Below are 23,485 nucleotides of genomic sequence, written 5' to 3'. Positions count from 1 at the left end.
TACTTTCCATCTTCTCATCTTCCCCATTCTTTCATAATGTCAGTCTATTATTTTCTCCATTTGATATGAGTTACTGTTATGGAGTCAAGAAAAAAAAAAGATAGCCTTCATTCCCAGAGGGTATGCAGAGTGGTTGCCACACAATTCTAGTACACTGACATCACTGATCACTGGTTCTGTAGCCTACCAGGGCCGTGGGAGCACCGCAAGGATAAATGCTGCACCAGATGTCTCCACCTCTGTCGCTTGTGGGCAAGTGCTTGGGTTGTGGCAAAGCTCTTCCCTGTCCAGTCAGCAATGTTATCTGTCCGTCTCTTTCACTGTCTCCTCTTCCCCTGCACTGTTCCTTGGGGAACTGAGAGTCTGCTTGATACCATCACGTGCCCATAACATTTTAGCTCCCTTTTCCTCACTCTGTTCAACAGATCTTCATAATGTTTCATATTTGCTTGATGGTTCTGCGAACTTCTTCACTTGTGACATGCTCAGTATAGGAAAAGCCGAAAACTCTTCTGAAGCATCATATCGCCACTGCATGGATCTTACTATCCAGTTCGGCTGTCCAAGTCCATGATTCGCATATATAGGGCTAAAACAAGATGGATAGCACAAGTGCATGCAAAAACTTAAGCTTGGATCTCAGAGAGGTATTCTTTCCTCTCCAGATGGATCTGAGTTTTGCCGGTGATGCTGATAATTGTGCAGTTCGTACTTTAGTCTTTGATCCATCTTGACTGATGATGTCGCCGAGGAATTTGAATTGTTTCAGTCTCTAATTCTTGTCCACTGACTGTGATCTTTGAATCAATTCGCTCTGTGCTGTTCATCATCAGCTTTGCTTTTCTTTTTTTTTTTCTGGGGTGATTTCAGTGCTGTATCTGGTGGATGTTTCATCCAGGTGATTCATCAGGTTTGTGAGTTTCCCTTCTCTTCCAGCCAGCCCTTCGATGTCATCAGTGAAACTGAGGCTTGTGATGGTCTACCCTTCAATGCCGACTGTGTCAGATTGGTCTTCCAAGGAGTCTGTCAGTATTTGTTCTAAGATGCTGAAAATAAGAGTGATGAGAGACAACCTTGGTGCACTGCAGCTGACGTATGGAGCCAGCCTCCCACTGCGTCTTGAACAAGTATCGCACTGCTGACCTTTATGTACAGCTGCTTGGCGATTTGGATCAGCTTCTGGCGTGTGTTATGTTTTTTCACTGTGATCCTCAGTACATCATACCATACTCTGACGGCTCTTTCTTGAAGTCAATGAACACATGGAAGAAGTCCTGTTGATGATGACTGTTTTTCGCATAGAATTTGAAGACTAAATATTTGCTCTGCTGCACATTTTTTACTGTGGAATCCAGCCTGTTCTTCGGCAATGACTTCTTCTGCCTGCAGTTTCAGCCCGTCTATCTATCTGTCTATTGCCAGACGCCATAATCCCACAAGGGGTGGCCATTTGAATTTCAGTTATTTGTTTTACGGGGAGGAGCACTAACCCTCCACCAACCCACTTGCTGACACGTAGGGAGCACGTATGGTTTGGTTATATGGTTACCACCCAGCGTTGTAAATAGTTTCTTGGCTTACAAGAAACCATTTGGCTTGTCATTGAATGTAAAGCCACATGTAAAGAAAAGAAAAGCGGGAAGAAGTGACAAGAAAGATGGGAGAAATAGGAAGAAAGGAGGGCAGGCATAGAAAAAGAATGATAAAGGCTAAGGAAGGAGTAGGCAGCACTACATCAAGTGAGTAGATGACGGTCGCCACCAGCCTGATGAAGATAATTTTTAGCATCACTTTGTTTTCATGGTTGAGACTAGTGGTTCTGTAATTTTGGCACTGCTGTAAGTTGACTTTCTTGGAATGTGTAATGATGACTGACTGGGTCCATAGTTTTGGTCACTCTTCAGTCTGCCAGATCTTTCTGCATATTTGGTTAGAATATTAGCTACTATTTTACCTCCACTTTCTATCAACTCAGCCGGGATGATGGTAATTCCTGCAGCTTTCCAGTTCTTCAGAGATCTTATTGCTTTTTCCACTTCGTCAAGTAAGACTGAAAGGTCATCGTCGCTTAACAATTCCTAGCTTATAGTACACTGGAGTTGTAGAGATCTGAACAGTACTCAGTTCATCTGTTCACGATGCCTTGATCTTCCGTGGGGCCGTTTCTTTCGTTGTCCTGGATAGTATTAACTCTTGACTACCTTTGCTTTGTGAGATTCTTCACAACATGGAACGCTCGCCTGCTGTTGTTCTTGTCCAGGCTCTTCTCAGTTTCTGTCCATTGCTTCTCGATCCATTCCTCCTTGGCATTGCTCATGTCTTTCTTGATGGTCTTGCTGATTTCTTAAAAGTTACACACATTTATGCAAACTGCCATAATAATTAATGAACACACAAGAACGTAGCATCTAAATATCTATTTGTTTGTATGGTCTGACTTTTAAACCTATCATAATATCCTTTAAGAGACCTTTACAAAATATCTTGGGGTAATTGTTCAAGGAACAATTGACAGGTACGAAGTGAGCTAGGGAAGGAAAGAAGGAATGGCAGCATACTGAAAAATGGTGAGAAGAAACAAGAGGAGAGAAACTGCAAATACGAGAGATCTCCACCATAGTGTAATGACACAACTAAATGAGGAATACCCAGCATATGTAGGGGAAGAAGTTCATATCTAATTGAGAAGAATAAAAAAGTGATCTTGATAATGATATCTACATATTCAAGTCTGTGCAAGATAATGAATTCTCAAACAACGAAGAAAGAGAAAAATCTGCAACCGTCAGAGTTCTGCTCGTCTATGGGTTCTGTACTAGTCTCTAATAACACTTATATTTTTGTATGAAACTTAGAATGCCTTGGAACACATTCCTGCCTAAAACTTGGTCTAAACGGAGGTCTGCCACTGTGAAAGTTTGTTTGCTTAGGTGAAAAACTATAACCGTGGATATATATCAGTCTCCAGCAATTTCTTATGTTTGTCGTAAACCCAGATTACCACTCTGGGTCCGCAGGGACCTCAGTGGATAGTCCCTCTGATGCGGCCCTTGGGAGTCCCACCATTGTCTGGGCGTTGACAGTGTGCGCTTCTGTAAGTGTCCATTCTTGCAGGTATTTTTTATATTGATGTGTGTGTAATGTAACTGGTATGTAGTGTTTCGTAAGTGTACTGTTGCAAGTGTGTAGGGTTGCAAATTTATTTTGTGTTGGAGGTGCGTAGTGTTGTGCATATGTAGGGTAATTGGTATGTATAATGTTGCTGGCATGTGTTATGTTGCAGGTGTGTACTGTAGTATTGACGGTGTTTGTTACTGCAGGTATGTAATGCTACAAGTGTGTACGGCGTTGTAGGTGTGTGTGTGTAGTGGTGTAGAAGTATGTGGTACTGCAAGTGTTTAGTGTTGGAGATGTGCAGTATTGCAGGTGTGTAGTGGTGTGTGGGCACGCCACACATCCTCACCTTTACTGCCGCTCCACCACTCGTGCGTCGTAAAGGAAGGAAATTTCTTTTTCTGTTTTTCACTGTCTCTGTCAGCCTGTCTGTCTGTATAGTTGTCTGGTTTTCTTGTGTGGTGAAATATAATTCATTACAGATCTAACCTAAATATGTGTTCTCAAAGCAATAATTACTGACGCAGAAGTTACATTTAAACGTGTTTAGCTACTCTTACTTATCATAAAGAACAGGTGAAGTTGTATTTGGGAACATGGGAATTACCAGCGGGATTAGTCTAAAGGAATGACCTGTGAAATGGAACCCAGAGTCTTGCACACATCTTTCACGCCTTTGGAATCATCGCAGGTCCCAAAGGGGTACACGAAAGAATAAATAAATGCTTAATTATTTGACAAGAAAATGGCAGAAGCAGGTGTGAAGTGCTGCAGGTGTGTAGTTTTATAATGGTGTAATGTTTAGGTGTGTAATGTTGCAGGTATATGGTGCTGTGTGTGTGTGTGTGTGTGTGTGTGTGTGTGTGTGTGTGTGTGTGTGTGTGTGTGTGTGTGTGTGTGTGTGTAATTTATTTCGTGCTGAAAGTGTATGTAGCGTTGAATGTATGTATTGTGTTCCCGTTGTGTAATGTTACTAATGTGTTGTGCAGGTGATTATAGTATTGCAGGTGTGAGTAGTATTCCAAGACCAAGGCTGTAACACTAAGGTATTAAGTTATGCATTGGGGTGTAACTCGAATGGAACTAAGGCATATGCTAATAAAATGGAAACGATAACTTCCAAAGCATGTAGTGATGATAGAGCATGGTTATCTTTTCTGTATCTTTGCTGACTACACCCTGTAATGTGGGATGTGAGAAGACACATTCGCCATTTACAGGTGTTGCTAAATACAGCTGTAAAATGGGATACAGGAATTCGTATCTAGCACAGGCAGTTGTCCCAGAAATGATAATGAATATTTAGGGGCTTGCTTACAGCCTTGCCTAGAAATTTGATATTACAACCATAAGAGTTCCGTTTGTTTTTATATTTACTTGTCAAGAAGAGCAATGATATCACAAATTGTGTCAGAGAAGAAAACACTAGTGTATCGAATATTCTATCGTCAAGGTCGGAGTAAACGTTGGATGCAGAACACCGTATTTTATTAGGCCATGATAAAGGTATTCTGTTTTTGGATGCCAGACGTATTGCAGACCGTCAGTGATAACGATTGTCAGTAAAGATGGTACGATAAACGTTGGTTCAGATATTTGATAAGGAACTTATAGTAATTTGAATACTGGATTGAATCTCTGTTCATAGTTTTGTATTTCTCAAGCATTTGCGAGAGCCGAAGAAAAGGAGAGATTTGTGAGCCGAGGCATAGATATTTCACACCACCCGTTGTTCGGGCCAAATATCCAGTTACCTGCCTTACAGGACTATGAGAGTTTTCTTCAGTGAAACGTGTTTCGTTGTCAAGTGAAATAATAGTGGTGTCAGTACTGATGTGTAGTAAAACGGGAGAGTTTACGTACACTGTAGTGGTTCGGCCAACTTTGGTGAGGAGTGAAGGTCACTAGAGATAGGGTAACACATTATAGTACTTGTGTTCACTGATTACCGCTGCTACTTATTTAGGGAAGAGTTAACTTGTTGATTATGACTATAGAAACTTTGCTTTACCTATCTATTGGTTGACCTTCACAGTTACTAAGTAAATTGTATGAAAATGGGCAATGGTTGTAGCAGTTTGGGGGTTTATGTTTATTTCTGAATTTCTAAACTTCTGTCATGGTTATCGTGGTGGTTTATTAAATGTAAAGGTTTTCATATTTTGTTCCCCCTTAGGGTAAGGGGATCCCCTCATTACGGGGGAGGTAGAATACTACCCTCGTATTCCCTGCGTGTCGTAAGAAGAGACTAAAAGGATAGGAGGTGGTGAGGGCTGGGGATCCCTCTGCCCTTTAGATAGGGTGTTACACTTACTTTGATTCTATCAGTGCTGACACTCTCATCGCCGACTGAATCTTCACATACTGCATTTAATTTAACTATTCCCCTGCTACCTTCTGCCTTATTGCCAAATAGCCATTTCATGGCTTGATGTTAGTTCTCTATTATTCCTTCCATTCTTTCATGTTTTATTATTCTTGGTGAATACTGGATCTTGCTAAAGTATCCTTGGTGTTATAAAAGATCCTGAGGACACCCAAACGGAAGAAACGTAGGTGAACGTGTGAAACAGATTTCTGGAACTCGGCTTTATGTAATGAGAATTTTTTTTTTGTTAGCTTTTACTCCAGCAAAAAAAAAAAAAAAAAAAAAAAAAAAAAAAAGCGGATAATATTAACATGAATGCGTCCGAGTTTGACCTCAGTATGAAAGACAATAAAGGAGAAAGATCCTCTAAGCCTCCAAATATTCTAAATTAACACAGTGAAGATAAACAAGAAGGAACGTTATGCAGTACAGAAAAATGACGTAAAGAAAAACTCAAAGGTAGCTACGAATGCAGAAGCGATTTTTGCTAAACAGTTTGCCTGGAATGATGAATTAAGATAACTTTCAAGAGTTTCTTTCAGTTCTTAGTATTATACCTCTGCCATTTTATTAAGCACATCCATACCACTGTTAAACAAATACTCGATGATCTGTCTGGAAACATTTGATAAACAACTGCAGATACTTCAGGTTATGAGGTCCCTTTACTGGAAGGAGGCTGTAGCACCAGCCATCAAAGTGATATTACAGTGGCTGGTTGGATGGTGATACTGAGTGCTGGAGTTTCCGCTACACTAGCTCTTAGGACTGATCTGTGACTAACTGGGCGTTTTCAGTAATTCAGTATCGTGGAGAGTAGTCCAGTGTACTTTACTAATTTTTTAGCCTAACTCACTCAAACTACACGCATATTGTTCAATATATAATCTATAAAAACTGTTGTAAAATGGCAGTCCAGCACTACATCTCGGGACAATTTAATACTCCAGCTGTTATTACCTGTCCTGGTGACGACCAACAAGATGTTATAGACCATTAGCCAGAATTCCATGGCCTTTGTTCCAACATCCTTACGTTGGAACACCACCTCTTCTCCCCTGTGTCTCATCTGCTTTTCCTCACTGAAGCTTTGCTGACCGAGAGCAATGATGACATTCCCTTTTCTGAATCCTTATACTTACAAGATACTCAAGTTAAAGCGATAGGTGGCTGTTGCTCGGCGGTGCCAAACAACCCAACTTGCTCTCGTGTTCCAGACACTTTTAATCCTGTGAATTCATCACACTGGCTATCGCTATGCTGTCAATATCTAACTAAAGTATATATGTTTAGTTAACTACTCTCTGAGTGTACTAACTATACGAAATCTTTGACTCCCTTACTTCACAAGTGGAACGCTTTCTTTCCGTATACATTTTTCAGGAAACCACTATTTTGGGAATTTCAACGATCACCACCACGTTGCCTCTCGTCTCCACTCGCTGAAACACCTTGAGAACAATCTTATACCTCTTTTATCCTTAATGACACTGCAGCTTGCATATCACCCTACGTGTTTCCCTGACCGTGTTGGAGAGAGTTCCATCATACTAACATTTTCTTATGACTAGACCTTCTGCCTAATCTATCACTTTTATCGTTTCAGTTACTCCGTTCACAACCTTACCTCAGTAACCTGTCTTATTATTCTGGTAAAGCCTGCGAATTCTGACAAGAAGTGGCATATGTGAAGGAACACTGTCGACTAGTAAGCCGTCAGGCAGCTCCTTGACTTTTCATTGAATGAATAATGATTTCATGGATGAAAGTCATTTGAACGTGATTTGCATATTACTTGAGAGAGAATTTTCTCGGGGATGTGAGCATACATTCCTTTCATTTACTCTATGACCAATAAAAAAAAGCGCAATCAACCTCCATTAAATCCTGTCAGCAAGAAGACAGCTTTCAAAAGGTACCAGCGCCAGCTTACCCGTAAATCATGTACTTTATATTTCTCCCGGAATCCTGCTGAGTTTACTTTTCCTTTTGCTAAATATCATTTTATCTACCTCATATACCCATAACTCTCTACGTTAAGTTCTTTCTGTTCCTTCAGGTACGATGGCCAAAACTTTACTCATAAGCCCAGTTCTTCCTACTTCTCTCATCTCTTACATTCTCATGGTCCCGTTAAAATTATCGTCTCTGAATTTACTTCAGATGTTTCCAACCTTCCATTGGCATTATCCGATTATTTCCCACTAACTTTCTAAAGTATTTAAACAGAGATTCTTCAAAAGTTGTAGTTATTGCAAAATAACTGCCTACATACAAAGAATGCTGAAAGAGATATAACAGAGCTTAGTCTGTCACATCTTAGGTATGCTGAGTTAGGCTGACAGAATTGACACAGGTCATGCAGCGGCACAGAGGTTAGCTATTAGTTCTACGTGAGGCATCTTCGAGGCAATACACCACCTCTTTTGTAACTCCTCTAATAAACCTCCTTATACAATGTCTCCTATACTTGCTCGGCAACCGTAGTAAAGAGGGGGGAGATAGATAAAGAGAAACTAAGCAGTGCAGCATATAACTATACCATCCAATAGTCTTACAATCTACACTAGAGTCGCGAGACGACAAGAAGGAGACACGATTGAATATAGCCAGTGAGGAGACGAAAATAGAGAGCATCTATCCTCCTACGAACGTACTTACAGACTACGTAACTGGGTGGTGCCTAACACAAATGGTAGGTTCTGATTGTAATGTAACTTTGGCAGTCGGTCCTTACATTTTCTCTCCTCACTGGGCCTCAGCAATAAGAAAATGTACGGTCATTGTTGGGTCCCTCTTGTTGTCAATCGCTGTAATTTTGTGTATCGTAGGCAGAGTCTTTCGCCTTTCTCTGACACCACATACCTTTCATTCTTGCTGGGAGTCTGCTGTCGACCAGACTGTTCTAAAAGGTGACCGCTCAAAGTCCTATGTATGAACTTAGTTACTTTGGTATCTTTTATTTTTATAAACCTTTGAATTTGTTCTAAATAAGAAGATTTTGAGGCATCTTTTCGTTCACAACTTCATGACTGACAGTATAGCGTCCGTCAAAGATGTTCTGCTACTGACCTTACATTCTTCTCTAATTAGCCAGATCCATGCTATTCTTATTGTTAGTCGCATTTTCTTTCATTCTTTGTTGTTTAATTGTGATAGACACTTCTACCTTTCAGAATTAACCAATTTCGACCAAACGTGGACACAATGACCAGCCTATGACCCAGTTGTGTACGCAAGGTTTTGGTTGCTAGGCAAGCACTGGTTGCCTAGCAACGGTAGAAAACTCGCTTTTTTTCGTACTCTTCACGTTTTGAGCTGTAGCAGCTTTACTAATGGGCGTAGAAAGCTCTGACTTCTTTAGATGTAATCGTGAGCTCATTCCTTATCGGAAATTTGCCATCCATTTTTTCTCCTCTCTCTCCTCTACTTTTCGAGTTGCAATGCTGTGAAGATTGGCCTCAGCATCCCTAGCAACCAGTGACAGTTTTCTGAAATGCCCGCCTAGTTCCTCAGTGGCACAATCGAACTGAATGAAAGTCTGCATGCTTATAGACATTGACTTGTACAAAAACTTTCTATCGTACACAGATATTCTACACTGACCAGGTCAGGAGTCAATGGTCATCAAATGCAAAAACAATGAAAATAGCTAAAATCACGACTATGCTCGCGCGAAGTGCTAAGGCTTCAAAGATAATTAAGCCAGGGCCATGATTCTTGGCAGGAAAGTTGCATTGGAGTACCTCCATACAAAGGTGGCATTTAGTGTCGAAACTCACTTCTAGTCGTCGGCAGCCCCATCTAGAAGTTGAACCTCTGGTGGACCATTCAGTAAATTTCAAGTTCCCTAATTCCACAGTGGGTGGATGGAATCGAATGAAACTTTGCATGCTTATAGATGTTAATGAATACTACAGGTGTGCATCGAAAATGCATGACCTACATCTGCCAGGTCAGAGATCAAAGGTCATCAAGTGCAGAAAATATGAAAAGCACTAAAATTGTGACCTTGTTCGCACAAAATACTGAGGCTTCTAACATTATTAAGCCAGAGTCATAATTCCTGGGTGGAATGTTGCCCTGGAGTACCTCCATAAAGAAATGACTTTCAGTGTTGAAACTCACTTTCGGTCACTGACAAAGCTTGTTCTTAGTTATTTTCTTCTCGGGATTTCAATAAAATTTCTTTTGTTAAGATAGCTACCTTAATTTTTGGCAGAATCAGGCACAATTCTTATCTTTCTTTCTTTTTTTTTTTTTTAATCACTCATTCTGTGCCTTTTACTTTAGTTTCTTCTCCAGCCAAAATAATTGTAGCTGCAGTGGTAGACAGCCTCCATTCTTCAAAATTTGCCAATAGTGGTCTTCCTAAGGCATCGTTTCCCAACCTGGGGGGCGCGTCTGCCTGGGGGGGCGTTTGGGATTGCTAGGGGGGGCGTGGGATAATTAGAGTACAACATAGGGTTAGGCCATTCAAATGTATACAGGGTATTCCCAAAGACATACATGAACAAGAAACTTTTATATGAAACTTCATAATTGCCATTTCGAGCAACCACATGTAGTGTTGCAATCTAGCATCTTAAGCATCCATACACAACAGAATTTTAGTATAGGCATCAGAGGGTTGGGGGTGGGGGCATCGTGATTACAGTCGTGACCAAAGGCAGGCGCAGTGCTAAAATGTTGGGAACCTCTGCCTAAGGCATGTAGCTTTCCAACAATTCTCTGCCCCTTATTCATCATTGACCTTTTAATCTGTATAGTATTTTTAGCCGTATTTACCGATATGCTGATGACACCACCCTTCACTTCTCATACAGCCCATCACAACAAGCACTACAACAATCTCGGGATGAGGCTTTGGCACACCTGTCTTCTGACTTGTCTATTTTTGTTTAGATAAAAGGAAATATACTGGTTTTACTGCCTGAAAAGTCCTATCTGCTACACAATCTGCATGACTGTTCTCTTAACTTCAAAAACAAACTACTCAGTCCTTCATAATTTCTTGACATTCTTGTGTCTCATTATCTCGATACCTAATTAACGTCACATTATTGCTCTATCAAAGGCAGCTTTACAGAGATTAATCCGTCTGAATCAACTTCATGTATTTCCTAAGACCATGTATCTGTTGACTTTGAACGAGGACCTTCTTCGAAATGCCTCTTGACGTATTGCCGGCACAATACTTTTACAGCTTCTAAAAAGGATGGAAATCAGAGGCCTTTCATTATCTCTTCTCCTTTCACCGATTCCCTTCAGTCTTTTTCTGTACGCCAAAATGTTGCATGCTTTCTTCTTTTCTCTCACTATTAAGATAATTGTTCCACTGAATTCTCTGCTTGAATATCCTTCCCATTACGGCGGACACACAGCAGCCGTTTAGTAACAGAATCTCAACTCCTATCTAATGCAAGTCGGCCAGTACTCTGAGTCCTTCGTATATACTACTGGTCAACTCTGCAACTGTCTTTCCCACTCCCTGTAACTTCCAGTCGTTTAAACGCCAATCTTCATTTAATTAGTTAAGAAAAGAAAGCAAGTTCTGCATATTTTATTGTTTGATTTACTTCAATCATGCACATATAAGGCAAAATCACAATTTACCTCTGTTAGAAAGACGATAAGTGAGAGAGATTTGAATAAGGTAAACAAACCGAATTTTACAGGCATTATACCATCTTTTCATCAGCAATACACTTACCGGTATAATAATTTAAAAAAGAAAATTATAAATGAGAAAACTTTACTGCACGGCTTACGTTTAGAAAGGAACATATTCATCGTAGTATCTTCACTCCGATGACTTATTCTGTTAATTTACTACCAGACAGTTTTATTCAAGTGTAGAGAAATTTTACGAACAAGAGGAAGTAGAAGAAGCCTTCAGTCTCCCACCTCCCCCACTTCTGATGGTCTGTGGTTAGACAAAATATCGTGGGGTATCTAGAATAAGAATTTAAAAGCACATTTGAAGAGGTCAGTTTTTGGCAATGAGCGCACACAAAGATGCTAAGTAGGAATGGGAAATGCACCTTGAAAACGTGGGAGAAAGCCAACTTGTTCAGTCAGGAAAGGACAGAGAAATAACTACGGTACCTTTAGTTTGGTGATATAATTTTTAGCCTACATCTACAACCTCCAAACTGTTTTGTCCGACTTGGGAAAGATCATTTGAGATCAAAGAGTTAATAAAGCCTACCGGTACCTCATTATCCTTCATTTCAGAGTCTCCTAAGGTGAATATAATCGTCCGAAGGCAGTAAGAATATACTGTATAAAAATAGTCTCACTGACAGGACTAAAGCGGGAGGAGGAAGGTCTTGGGGGTCAGCAGTTGGAGGTAAACAAGGGGTGAGGGTGACAGTAATGGTAGGTTATACGGCCGCACGTCAGACCACCAGAGGGAGAGGGGAGCTGCTGGGGCTGGGGTGATGGGACGGGAGAAATTGGGAGCTACGTAGAAGGGACAAGATTGTGAACTGTATTAGAGGCGGGGGAGGACTGGAAGTTACCATGGAGAGACTGGAGCTGCCATGGAAAGGAAGGATTCGAGGACGCCGTGGAGGGGGAGAATGGGAGATGACATGGAGCAGGAACGATTGGAAACTGCAGGGATCTGAAATAAAGGAATGGGGAGGAATTGCGAGCTATCGGGGTCTGAGATTGAGAGAGAGAGGAAATTTGGGAACTAGTCAGACGTGTATTGCTCTGCTCCATTACCATTTCGCTATGTGTCTTATTTTTATATTAATTTTCGGCCTTACTTTGATATTATCCTCGTTCTATTGCTGCACTAAAGTGATTGGAGTAATGAACTGTTTTGTGGGTAAAATGATTTATGTTCTCTATAAACAGTTGTTTCAGCATGAGTTTTGTTTATTGTGTGTTGAAATTTCTGGCATTAATTTTAATGTTTGACTGTCATATACGAAATAAGGGAATAACGTTGTTTCTGTTTGTGCTCTTCTGTGACTGAGTGTTAAATGTATTTTAGCTATTATTCTTTATTGCTTTACTGGGAGAAATAAATTACATCTAAATACGGTAGTTTGCTTATTTAAGAAATAACTTAGCTATTATGTGTTCAAATATATTGACTTTATCATTTAAATCTTATGAAATCACTGAATTTTTATCTGTACGAAAAACATAAATTATGAATGTTAGTCTAGATATAAGTATTCAAATCACTCAGTGCCTAAATAATCAACTTATGTAGTGACCATCTTAAATGCTGTAAGATTTCGTAATGAATGTATTATGGGTCAAGTGAAAAAATGCATATGTTTTTCATATTTAGACTGACCTATAACAGACAGTAATATCATGTAGGTGTCCCTCACCGTTTCAAAATTATACTCTGTTGAATATGGTTGAAAACCGATAGCAAAATTCCCATTCTCAGGGAAGACATGTTTGACTCAATATTCAGAACTGTTTTCAAAGAAATCATTGTGAATTGCATGCAATCCTCTATTTATTTTGTGAATTTGCCATCTTATGTTGTATTTTTCAATTGTTCGAACTTCCAAATTCATTGTGTGAATTCGTGGTGTTTTTGCAGTGTCCTCCTGGAGGTCTGTGAGTAAATATCCCATATTTCATTGGCTATTTTCAATAATTTCATCTTGTGTTAATAATTTCAGCAACAATGGAGTAAGACAGTGTTTCATTGTTGTTTATTTACTGCCTCACTTCCATGAACTGATCTGATAAATTTGTGAACCAGGTATTTACATTAGCATCGCAATGCTTTCTACTTTGACCAACAGGTCATCTTCTGTCGTGTCTATATTGGCAGATATAATCGTAATAAAAGCTTATTCCTCTTACATAATCAGTAATATTACCTTGAGGTAAAACTAGCATGAAATATCGTTCATCATCACTGATTTCTTAGAAGACAAATGTCTACAATATTTTCCCTCTTCTTCAGTAACAAATCTGTATTGTTTGCTTTAATATTTGCAGGTTAATCCGGGCATCATTACATTTTCAAAAAATTACTTCATGTGTAAGTTAATTACTGATTTCATTCAGATATGGATTGTTCTCTCGTTGCACCATAAATGTGATTTTTCTTCCCGTTCATGCATGAAATAATAATATACTGTATTTTCTTTGCAGGTGCAAAATATTTAGCATAACTTTTTCTCCACAGCTGCTAACAAATAATTGAGATATTTCTCTCAAGAAGTGACGCCCAAACCAAACCAACAAAGCCTCTTACCTGCAGCTACGTTACTAATAGTACCAGTATGAAGTGTGTTTTTGTGCATAACGAGTGAATGACATCTTGTAATTGTTTTCCCTTTTGCACAGTGTTATGGTACTGCAATGGTTTCTCGAATAATAAAGTACAAAATTCAGTTGACTGACCTAGCACCAAGAGAAAAAATTACTGCTCTCTCTTTATTAGGTGAAAAGTTATTAGCCTCTGGAAAGTGCGATGGTCGGGTTGGGCTGAGCCGGGCCGTTCGTTGTAATTTTCCACTCAACTACAGACAGTAAACTTTGCTCTCTCACTCATTACCAAAACTTCTGATTGCATGCACTGTTAAACTAAGAACTTGCTTAATAACAATTTTTTTCATTCTTTAAGTAGCATATACTTCTTCGTCTCATTTTCCAAGGGTGCTTGAGAAACATGTCTTCACAAGGTAGCACCAACATAACAAGAAGCATTCAGTGCAACACCCTCTCCATACAATGTGTAAAGGCCAGTCTGACGATCGGTGGGCGCCTGTGGTTTTGGATATGGTAATGAAATATTGCTGGAAAGTAATCGTGTGGATACCATGAAGTGAAGAACCTTCCCCACTTCTGATCATCTGTTTTTGGCAATAACTGTAATCATGTTGCGAGACTGATGAACAGTGTGGCCAAACACAAGAGGCTCCCACTGAGCCAGTCGAAGGATCCTAAGGCCGAATTATTACCCGTGTCCTATACCCTTGACCTCTTACTGATTACTTTCAAAATCGAATATGTTCATTCTTACCTGATCTTAAACCCATTCACCAAGTTTGATTTAAACCGGATCAAAAGTATTGGTTGATTTTACTTTGCCATGTTGACCTTTGGCACAATGTTCTACAAACAAAATAATTTCATCCTTGCATAACCCTAAATCCTTCCATCAAGTCTTATCCAAACCAACTAAGATCTGTGAATTCAAAGGCCGAATCTTTGAGCGTGTCCTGTGACCTTTACTTTTTAGTGATTGCCTTCAAAACTGCATCCTTCCATCAAGCGTCGTCAAAACTGGATCAAAGCTGTTTGAGATGACCTTGCCCTTGACCTGTTATCCATGACCTTTTTAAAGATCAATTACCTTCTCTTCTGATGGTCCTCATTCATTATGCCAAGTCTGGTGCAATCCCATCCCAGCTTGTTAATGGGAAGACAGATAAACAAAGGGGCAGACATACTGGACCAAACACACGATACTCTCGCGCTGCATGCAAAGGTGTAACCATGGCAGCTCTACTGCCCAATTATACAGCATTCCCCAGAAAGGGGAATAGTGGACTGCATGTAATGCAGAAAAAGGGACTTTTCTGACTGCAGTCCAGTGAGTTCATGTTCAGATGGACCTGGGCCACAGATTCTACTACTTTCAATGATATTACATGGCAACTTTAGGTATTCAGAATGCCCACGAACCTGATGATCTGCTCAACCTGTTCCTGACATTTCACAAGCAGTTACCCCACTAACCCAAACCCTGTTTGCAGGATGTGTAAATTTTGCTGCCACCTGGAAGAGAAGCTGACCAAAACAAGTAATTTCATGAGATTCGTAATCCGGCCCGCATACGTGATTCATTGCGGAAGTTTGCGAGAGAGAAACGTAGGGCACATTAAGGAAGACAGTAGTGTTGTCCAGTCAAACTCTGAACCTGTCTCAGGCAGCAGTTCTGCCTCGCTTCCTTCTCCCACTGCACCTAAGTAGAGTACAATGTAACCTGTGCAGATTGGTGCGAGAGTGACGAAGAAGCAACACACCGTGCCTGTCACCACTTCAGATCTTAGGTGATGGTGAGGAAAGGACCCATTAGGGATGACTGGGGGGCCCTAACATTCGTGATCAGCTGGTAGAATATTGTGGTAGAGCTTTTGGTAAAAGTAGGCACTTTTGTATCCTAGGTGCAGAACTACATGAAGTTACTGAGATCGTGGATGTTGTTGTTGACAGAGAATGAATGACAGTCTTATTATTCATTTGCGTCTCAAGGGCATAGTATGAACCCAGGTATTACAGCTTCTGGAGATGAACAAGAAAGCAGTCAATCACACCAAAGCAAAAGCTAAAAAAAATTCTTACTTCGGATACAGCAGAAAATTTTCAAGTAAAGTCACTTTGTAGCAATATGTAGATTTGTCGGTACCAGGAACATTTTTTTTTTTTTAACAGTGACCTATAGTATCATATGACTTCCTCCACTTGAACACAGGTGGCAACGTTTGGCTTTTCATATCTCAGTCTGTCTGTACATTTGTTGCCAGACTCATTAATCCTGTAAAGGGTGGCCATAAACGAATCGTCTCCATGTCACCCTGTACCCTGACATCTGGTTGCCCCCATTCCAGTTCACATCCCTCTTTAATATGCCTCTCCATTCCATTCCTCCATCTCATCCTCGGTCTCCCCCACCATCGCGTCCTTGGTCTCCTTATGCAATTCGCTCACATGTCGTCTCTTAGCCTCTCGTTCTCCAGCCTGTTCACATGGCTACAGCATCTTAAAATATTTTTCCTAATATTTCAGTGCACCCATTGCAACACTACAGAGCTCTTTAATATCCTCATTTACATGTCCATCTTTCCACGTAAATCTACATACTTCTCTCAGGTAGCTAATTTCTACTGATCCCACCCTTTAACTCCTGCCCTTCCAAGGTCTAAGTTTCATTTCCATACTTTAGAGTGGGGATCACAATAATGCCGTGCTGTATTATTTTTTTTTTTTTACTTCCATACTCACTTCCCTGTTCATTATCTAAAATAATCATTTACAGTACACCTGTTCCCCATTGTGCATCCAAACAAACAGCTGCACCGATATGGTTCACTGTACATTACTTTTTTGCCACAATTTCGTCGACTTTCTGGACAAAACTTCGCATATTTCATGACAGTTGTTTATATTATGCAGCAAACCAAACGCTGTTGTATCATGAAGTAACGGTCACCTACCACTTCGTGTACTCTAAAATTCATTCAGCTTCATATAGAAATGCCTGTACGTTGCCAGTGCTCCAGAGTATGACCAAATCACAAAAAAATAAATCCCCTACTCACAAAAAGATGAAACACAGCAGCTAGTGAATGAAACAAAGGCATTCAGGGGTCGAAAGCGATTGCCTGCCAAAATATGTTGTTGGCTAAGGTACAAGCTACCTACAAACCAAATTTGAAGATAAGAGATTTTGGAACACAGACACACACACACACACACACACACACACACACACACACACACACACACACACACACACACACACACACACACCGCTTGTTGGCTCAGTGTTAATGTTCTCACCTAGTAACTGCTAAGATGGGGGTTCGCACCTTGCTTGGCTTGCAAAAAGTTTCACTGACGAAGCGGATGGTTACTGTCCCTCTTGAGCAAGGGGATGGGTGTGTGCATGTGTGAAGGTCATGGCTTTGCCCTTAGATCGGACTATATGAGCTCTCAGCTCTCTTTTGGGAGGGTGACAGCTGATGATCACAACCATCATGTGATCCTGACCAACCTGGTGAATCACACACACACACATACACACACACACACACACACACACACAGTCAAAAACTAAATCGCCTCGCCTTGCTATAGGTGGGTGATACAAATTAGCGAAACCCTATGGAATTCAGTCACCGCATTTCACAGAAAAGCCAACTGATATTATAAGGTATTTGGCAACTAGCATTTGGTCGTCCTTGATGAGATGCTCACCAAAAGTATCAGGCTTCTGCACATCTACATACTGTAGTTGCTATTTCCTGAAAGTTTGGTAAAATTTTGTCCACAGCTTTAAGAGATATTTTGGACACACACACACACACACACACACACACACACACACACACACACACACACACACACACACACAGACACACACACACACACACACACACACACACACACACAACCAGACATGGGGTCTATTGCTGGGTTTCTATTACTATTACTTTCAGTTGTTCTCTATTACATTACTATTACTATTTAGTGGTTATCTTTATAGTACTATTACTAATACTTGGTCATCTATTACTATTACTATTAGTATATAATTTGCAATAACGGTGGTAATTTAAATTGAAAATGGTTATCATTTTCATTATTGTTGGGAGGTTGTTCCACGTAATGCACAAGTATATCTCGATCATTTGATGGCTAGTAGGCCACCCTCCGTTCTGCACGGTCTCCTATGGTGTACCTGCATCATGATGAGCAGCCAAAAGATAACTTTGTCATTTTTTAAATGGCAAAGGGTAATCAGTACTGACATTTGTTTCAAGCAGATCACTCCAATTTCAAGGACTGTATATAGCCACTGGCCAGTGAGGTACTTCATTCCATTATGTTGAAAGAATAATTTGCCACATTTAACTTTTAAGTTCTTGGAAACAAGAACATTAAACTTCTGCTTAGTTCAAGTTTTATTTATATATAATGCTGCATTATTTAACATGACTGAAGGAAAAATGCCACATTACATGTGTGGAAAAATATCATACTGAGTAACTGACCAACAGGTAACTAAGGTGAAAAGTCTGTTTTAATTGACAATTTACTGTGGTAAACAGTAAATGTTTCACACAAATCACTACAAATTCAAGAACAGTACATAACTAAAGAGAAACTGTATTATGTCTGTAATAGGAAAGTAATATACTATTATCTACAATTTTGCCTTCCGTTACTATTACTATTACAGCCATGATTTTTAATCTATTACTATTACTCTGAAAACCTTGTAATAGTCTATTATTATTACTATAGCATATTACTATTACCCCAGGTCTGACACACACACACATACACACACAATGACAAAAACTGTACCGCCTCGCCTTGCAAGTGGCGGGAGCTAATGAGTTAAAGATATGCACCATCACACTCGAGGCATCAGTGAGACTGTCTGCTCAGGCAGGAAGCAAGCTATCTCACATTCGTGATGGCATCATATACACACACCGACATTGCCGATAATCAATGTATTTCAGAGCTAGGTGCACTGAATGTGTAAAAAAATTTATGGCAATCAAGCATAGCACAGCCAAGAAAATGTGATGCCACAAGACGATGCGCGTCGGGCCCTCAGGGACATGTTTTGCTGCAGTTATCTGACAACAGTGGTGTTAAAGAGTTTCTTTTAAGTACACGTAGTCTGCGAAATAACTGTTTTTATTTTGAGGATAATGTTCTTGTCCAAAGTTATAGTGAACTGTCATAATGGAATCATGGATAAATACTACAGTATTATTCTGAGTACAAACCAAGAATTTATAACATTTCCAGCCATGAAAGAAAGTAGTTAACTCTAATACTGTGATGGGAGTCATATTTCCAAAGACATCAGTCGCTGTCATTCACACTGTTTACCTCCAGTTTAGAAATGACTCTGATAATATGATTGGTGCCGCAATTTACCATTCACCAATGTAGGCATACTGTATTACACTGAGATATTAATCTACAGTCAAACTTCTTCAGCTTGTATAACAGAGAATAGAGAAATGATGATTCTTATTTACTAATTTTCAAATGGGGAGGGACAATGAGGGACAAGGGATTAATCCCCGAGCTAGACCTCATCAGATCATATAACCCTGCTAGGGTTACAGGAGAGCGCTACCCCTCCCAGCACGGCAGCCACCGGGCGGGGCGCGAACTCGCAACCTCACGATTACGAGCCCGACACCCTACCACCGAGCTACCGCGCTCCCCACAATGAGGGACAGAACTATACATTAACCTGCAGGAAAGTTCATTCCATTAGCTCGTACGTCAAAAAGGAGAGGGGATTAAACAGGTTTTTGATCATGAAATTAAAGTTTTAGGTTTTACTTTATTTTGGCTTACGGTGCCAATTCTCAGAAAACGAGAAATCTATAAGCTTTCTCTTCAAACGGTACTCAGCAAGGAATAATCACTCACTGCTGCTGAATCAGTAAATACTTTCGTCCTGGAGGGAAAGAACCTGCCCCTGACAAATAATAATTCACCATGGAACTTGGTAATACTAAACCAAGCCCTTGCTTTCGCCTCTCCTACCTTGCACGAACGGTTTTATTATGAATTAATGCAAAAGAACTGGCTTGACTACCAGTCATGATTAATAAAACTGAGAGCAATGTGAATTATGTAAGGACAGTTTGGAAAAGTAAAACACAGTTTTACATTTAATCGAGCTCAAAAGAAAAGCTGTAAAATTATTAATGACAAAATGAATGCTTACGTTACAAGTGAACTTTATGCAAGTAGATTCACTCACTCATGCACTCAAGCTACCTAACACTTAATTGTAGAAAACAAAAATATAGGTAAGTTGAGAGACGGGGAGTCACAGAACTGCGAGGAGCCTGGATGATCTGCTGAAACCAAGACACAACCAAGACACTAGGGGTGGTATCCACTGATCACTGCTGCTTCGCTACTGTCCTGCCAACGTCAGTCTCTCGATGCTGCCAGTCTGACTCAGTGAAGAGATATAGGACAAGACTGGGTAATCTGCTGCTAAGACACCGACAAGACACCAGAGGTAGTCTTCGCTGATCACTACTGCTTTACACTTCTCTGGGAGCATGTCGGTCTGTGGGATGCCGGCCTCTGACTACCCTGTTCACACGCCTGATACAGATGCGATCGTGGGAAGAGGGCGGAGCTTCCTCTCCCTGTTTTGACGGGCAGGGCTAACGCTATATACATATTAATTTCGCCCAGTGATACACTAATGTCTGTGCATAAAGACAGGCACTCTTGGAACAACTGTAAATGTTTTGAAAATTTACTCCAATCAGAATGCTGACGCAGGGCGGTTAGAACTAAGCGAAGTTCACTGGGATTTCCAATAATGTTCGTAAACTCCCATAATCATACAGTGTCGCGAATTCGTGACATTGTAGACTATCCAGCACACTGAGGATTTATCTTTAGTCTTGTTAAGTCTGTAGAGAAAACTTGATGAATAAAGTTTTGTAGGAGAACATGTAATACACGTTGCCATTGCATTGCCACATTTATCATTAATAAACACAATATAATGATCTGTTACGGGAATATTCCCTACTACAACATGAATGTTTTCAAAAATTAAATGCAATTGCAGGTATCAGTGACAGGAGTTCCTTTGATCAGATATCAATATCGATAATGTATGGGAATTATACAAGAAAATTCTCGGCACAGCTGTCAGTTTCGTGTTTCAAGGTAGAACAGCAGACCAGTAAAAAATACAGTACAGTACTGCATCCAACTGGCAGATCACTAACATCAAGCAATGTCTGCATGCATTAAGATGTACATTTAAACAGTATAATGCCATCATCAAAACGAGACAGATAAGTGTGATGTTCATTATAATGAGAGAAAAAAGAAAAAGAAGAAAATCCTTCAGGCACAACTTGCAAGTACCAATAAAATAACCCCATAGAATTTTTCTGGGACATCAGAAAAGTGAGTGTGAAACGGAAGGCCACTGGCCACAGATAGTGCACATTACGGTAATGATGAAAATGACTACAATTCTGACCTCTTTGCATTTGTATTTACAGATGATGATAATTGCTGCCACCCCTTTAGTTCTCTTAGAAGGGGACAACATAATATGTGATATTATGGTTAATGAGATAACAATAATGAATCGAGAGGGGTGGAATATGTCAAATCTGATGCACACAGGTAATGCTGTGATGCTGACTAATGGTTAATAACAGGAGTTTTGCAGGTTAATGCCGAGATTAGTTGAAGTCTGTAAGTATCGTGCCTTGAGAAGAAATACCGATTAGATAACGTGATGGTTGCTGATGTTCTGGTGAATGGAGAGACTTGATTTGGTGAAAGGGTCTCAGTACGTGGGTGCAGTGAGAGAAAAGGGAAAACAAAGCAGAAAGTAGACTTGAACTGGGAAGGAAAATGGATGGTGCTATGAAGATTTTGTACAAAGTACACGTCTGTTCATGCTGCCTGTAATAAGTTTGTTGGAAGGGGTATTAATACTCACAATAACAAATGGATTTTGGGGTTGTTTCCCCCCCTGTGGGGGGGGGGGAAACAACCTGGCCGCACTATTGGGTGGTACTACTACTCTGCGGCCAGGTTGTGTTAGGAAGAATACTGCCACCGTATTCCCTGCGTGTCGCAAAAGGCGACTAAAAGGGGCGGGGTGAGGGGATTAGGGACCCCCTCCTCTGTTTTTTCGTTCCTAAAAAGAGACAGGCCAGAGAAAGGGATGGGGGATGGAGTTATCCCCGTACCCTGAAGATTGGGTCTATGAATGTGCGTGGATGTAGTACGATTGAGGCTAAAAGGGAGGAGATTGGGAGAATGTTTGTGAGAAGAAAGTTGGATGTGTTAGCTCTGGGTGAAACGAAGATGAAAGGGAAGGGGGAATCTATGTTTGGAAGTGTGAATGGAAGATTGTCAGGTGTTGATAGAGGAAGGGCAAGAGAAGGTGTGGCCTTGTTAGTGGGTCCGGAAGTACAGAAATGTGTGATTGAATGGAAGGAGGTGTCATCGAGACTGATGTGGGTGAAAGCGAAATTTGAATGTGAGTTGTGGGTGTTTGTGAGTGCATATGGGCCTGGTAGTGATAGGGATGAACAAGAGAGGGAGTCTTTCTGGAATGATGTTGATGAGTGTCTGCAGTGTTTTGGAGCGAATGTGAATGTGGTATTGATGGGAGATCTGAATGCTAGAGTGGGAAATGTAGCAGTTGAAGGCGTAGTTGGTATGCATGATGTGCCTGGAAGAAATGAAAATGGGGAACGAATGATAGCGATGTGTGTTGAGCGAGAGATGGTGATTTGGAATACGCTGTTTGAGAAGAAAGATATTTATAAGTATACATGGGTGAGACAGGAGGGTGGAAAGGTTGTTGATAGAGCTTGATGGACTATGTGGTTCTGTCTAGGAATGTATTAGGAAGATTGTTGGATGTGAGAGTTCTGAGAGGGGAGGGTGGAGGTATGTCTGACCACTACCTCGTGGAGGGAAAGTTAAGAGTAGGTAAGAGATGGGTGTGAGCTAGGAGGGTTAGGTGTGGCAGGGAGGTTTTGAAAGTGAGTGAGTTGGATAAAAGAGAGAAAAAGATAGAGTATCAGGAGAAATTGAAAGATGAGTGGAACGCAGTGAAAGATCGGGAAAATGGCAGCGTGGAGGAGGAATGGCAGTTGTTTAAGAGTGCTGTGGTGGGGCATGCAGAAGAGGTGTGTGGTGTGAGACGTGTGGGTGGTGGTGTAAGAAAAGGAAGTGAATGGTGGTGCAAGGAAGTATGGCTGTGGCTGAGAAGAGACATGCATATGAAGTGTGGCTGCAGAGGAAGGATGAGATGTCATATGAAAGGTATAAGGAAAAGAGGAATAGAGCGAGAAGAGCTGTGCGTGATGCTAAAGTGGCAGCGGATGAGAGGTGGGGTAGGCGGCTGACAGAGAATTTTCAACAGAATAAGAAAATGTTTTGGAAGGAGGTGAAAAGGGTGCGAACGGGAGAGTCTGGGAAGGAAGAACGAGTAAAAGCAGAGGATAGAAGGATGTTAATTGAGATGGATGCAGTAAGGAAGAGATGGGCAGAGTATTTTGAAAGATTGTTAAATGTAGAGGAGGAAAGGGTGGCTGAGATTGTGGCGGATGGAAGGGTGCAAGGAATAAATGTGTTGGGAGAGTTGAATGATTCTTTGATCACGAAGGAGGAAGTGGAGAAGGCAGTAAAGGAGATGAAAACAGGGAAAGCTGCAGGTATGGATGGGTGTGCTGTGGAATG

Source organism: Coenobita brevimanus, chromosome 55 (assembly GCF_032717465.1).
Source record: "Coenobita brevimanus isolate Jiangsu-jjx chromosome 55, ASM3271746v2, whole genome shotgun sequence".
NCBI classification, from domain to species: domain Eukaryota; kingdom Metazoa; phylum Arthropoda; class Malacostraca; order Decapoda; family Coenobitidae; genus Coenobita; species Coenobita brevimanus.
Note: the sequence above shows the minus strand (reverse complement) of the source record.